Raw genomic sequence first — 3,726 nt, forward strand, 5'->3', positions numbered from 1 at the left:
GAATGGGGGCAGGTCTCCATGGACCAAGCACTTTACAGACCTGACAAAAAGAGTGTTCCTGTCCCCACAAGGTGTTTATTCGTCTCAGTTGTTTTCTCCTCTCTGAGGTCTGGAAAGAATTAAATTTACTCACAGATGGGCACAAGAAAAGACTACAGCTGCCTGTGGGATAGGAAAGGCTAGGCCAGGTGGTGGCAATTAAGTAATTCCCAAGGTAGCTGAGAACAGCACTAGCATCTAATTGAAACTAGCCAGGCTACCCCCCAAAAAATAATTTGTGGCTGCCTAATGATTGCTTAAAGGTTCCTTTAAATCCTGGGAACTCCTTGATTGCTCTGCAAAAATTAGGCCACAGGTGAAATCTTACTACAAGTTAAAGTTAGCCTAGGAGTAAGCTTTGAAAGGCTCAATGAAGGTGGTAGTTGCTCTGAAGACATCTTAATGCTGAACCTTGCTTTCCCACGGCATATCAGGTGCTATGTTACAGGTAATTTTAAGTGTGGAGTGTTGAGTTGCATTGCAATATTTGTTGTTGTTTTATTGGCTGTGACCCAGAATGAAAGTCATTCCTTCTGTTGAAAGGATCCTTGCCTTTGTAATACTGTATCAGGGGAAAAAAATCTGTTGTTCAGAGAGCTACGTCAAAGCTGAAGAAAGGCCTTGTATGGAAAACAGCCATGGAAATCCTCTCAAAATTGTTGTAATCAAGTAGTTTCAATGATGTCAAATCTTCAAGTTACTTTTAAATAGGAATTGCACTATCGATGTTTGTTCTTCAGTACAGACTCCATTTAATCTAAAGTTGTAACTTTCTGAGTGGTGTGAGTGGTAGAACCAGAGGATGCAATACTTAAAGGCCTTCAAGAGGAAGAAATTGGAAAGTAGAATTAGAAGGAGCTGTGTTAAATGCTGCTTCTGGTGAATAGGGTTTGGCTTTAAAGCCTGTTTTTTCTTTTCTTGTCCTTACACTGCTGAAAGGACGACTACTACCCATTAGTTTTTGTGCCCTTCAACCAAAAGGTAGCATAAGTGTGCTCTGACTGTTGGGTGTACAGAGGCTGTGGATTAAAATTGGACAGAAGCAAGTGTGATCTTTGCTAATTACCAGGTTCTCAGCAAGGAAATCTCCCTGCCCTTTCTAAAGGCAGACCTGTGAATCTCCTTCTGGACTGCTGCAGCGTTGTGTTTAGTGAATTAAGGTAATGAAAATCAGTTCTGATCGATCGTCGTGGCTGTGCAGTAAACCATGATTCAGCAGGTATTTGGTGACCCTTTCTCAGAAACTGCTGAGGTGTCCACGCTCTCTCCTTGATGTTGGGAAAAGCACTCCCAGCCCTCCTATGTATACGTTACTTGCCTTTTGCTGCTTTTAAGGCCTTGTACCTCCAGCCAGCGTTACCTCGTTAGGGTACATGCTGGTCACCAACACCCTCGAGCAAGAACTGCAGGTAGAGGAGGCACAGGAGCAAACACTGGGGCAAAAAATGGGGCTTGGAAGCTGTCCCTCTGTGCGGAGCGCTTAGTAAGGGAAACTGAGGCAAAAAATTAGTAAGTGCTCGTCTACTCAGAGCAAAATACCTGGTATTACATATTTGAAAGTATACTGACTTACCAGACACTTCATAGTTCACTACAGCACTATTGAACTGTCACTTGAGTTTCTGGACAAAGCTGCTGCTTGGTCCAATGCTCCTGTGTGGCACCCCTGGAGCTCCTGGGTGGTTTTGGCAGTTTTTTCTCACTTCCAGGAACTTGAAGCACGTAGAAAAACGTGCTCTGGCCACCTCAGTCCGCACTCGCATCCAAGGGGAGGAAGAAGCCTCTGTACAACTGAGGTGGCTGATCACATATTTGCCCAAGGTGCCAGTCGTTATTTAGCTGCGGCAGTGGTTTTGCTGCGCGAGGCACGCACGTGAGAAAAGGGACCATCACAACAACCGCCACAAACCGGGGGCGCGGCTGCTGGGGGCTGAGGGAGCGGATTAAGCCGCTTCACTGCGGCGACGGAAGCGTGAAGACGACAGCCGCCATCTTGCACACACCGCCGCCCCGCGGGCGGGCGCTGCGGGCTGCCTCGCCATTGGCTGCCTGGGGAGGGGGGGCGGCGCTGCTGGGGGGGGGGGGGGGCGGGCGCTGGGGGGGGGGGGGGGGCGGGCGGTGGGGGGGGGGGGGGGGGGGGCTGGGGGGGGGGGGGGGCGGCGGCTGGGGGGGGGGGGGGGAGGGGGGCGGAAGTGAGGGGGGGGGGGGGGGGGGGTGGGGGGAGGGGGGGGGTGGGGGGGGGGCGGGGGGGGGGGGCGCTGGGGGGGGGGGGGGGGGGGGGGGGGGGGGGGGGGGGGGGGGGGGGGGGGGGGCGGCGCTGGGGGGGAGGGGGGCGGCGCTGGGGGGAGGGGGGCGGCGCTGGGGGGAGGGGGGCGGCGCGGGGGGGAGGGGGGCGGCGCTGGGGGGAGGGGGCGCGTAGCTAAAGCCTGGGCGCGGGCGGCAGTTTCCTCACCAGGCTCTGGGCTGTCGGGGTGCCGTAGCGTCTTGTCAGTTTATGGTTCAAAACGCTGTTAACTGGAAAAATACCATTTGGAGTAGCCCATGAGCTTGGGTATTATTACAGTAATTAGTGAGAATTACTAAATAAAGGCATAAAACTTTAAAAAGGGCTGGCATAGCACTGGGGGCACCAGAGTGGGCAAACAGGAGTTACTGAAAATTCCCTGCGGCCCAGCAGCGGCACTGGCTGTTTGGTGTGGCAATGCCTGATTTCCCCAAACAAGCCAAATCTTTGGGAAAGTGGGAATTTAATCTCGGCTTCTGCGCTGCTACATGTGACGGTGAGCTACCTAACGGGGAGAAGGGCTTTCCGTGCTCTCCTCTTCTGGGAACTGGGACGTGCACGTGGGGCAGCTTGTGCTAGGGAAGCAGATTGTCGTGACAATGAAAAATTGTGTTTAGCTTTTCCAAAATCAGTATGATCACTGCAAATACAAGCCGCTCTGGAAGATAGCAAATTATATTTGTTGCAAATCAATACACTTGGTGTAAACACTTCCTGACTCTCAGTGCCCGGTTCAACAGAAAATCTGTCAATAGATAAAACTGGATAAACCAAAATCTTCATTGTCTCTGACAGCTGTGCGGTTAGCTGGCGGGGGGGTGGAGGTGGCACATGGAATGGGTCAGATAGCTGCCAAAATACTTGTATGGCTTCATAGGCCTTAAAGGAGGTAATAATTTTTTGAGGTGATGTTAGCTAAAGAGAGCGAGCTGTTCATGCGGAGCTCTGGGATGTGGTATCCAGGCATACTTCACGCTTAGAGTGTGCCTTGACCTGTTATCTCCAAAATCTCTGTTAGATGTTATATTTAAGGTATGCATAATCTAGATAAAGAATAATAGATTAGAAAATAAGCCTTCTGACTTACAGGATGCCCTGCAAAGCATAAAATGCAGTATCGAACAGCATTCTTTCTTTCTGCTCTAGTTTTTATCATGTCACGTTTGTAGGAGAAGAAAGTAGAATTTACTCAATGCCTGGTTTACAGGGTACTGTAACCAGTGACACACAGCACCAGTGTGTTAACTTGCTAGTTTTGTAATAAAAATACGCTCTGAGTCCAAAACTTGATTTTAATTTTGTTTCCAGTAGAGATCTTACAATACGACAGGCTGAAACCACTCGGCCTGTCCTTCTTAGGGGTGTGAGTGGCAGGGCTGGGGCTGCTGGGGGGGGGAGCACAA

The sequence above is a fragment of the Falco naumanni genome, chromosome 6 (assembly GCF_017639655.2).
Source record: "Falco naumanni isolate bFalNau1 chromosome 6, bFalNau1.pat, whole genome shotgun sequence".
In the NCBI taxonomy this organism is placed as follows: Eukaryota; Metazoa; Chordata; class Aves; order Falconiformes; family Falconidae; genus Falco; species Falco naumanni.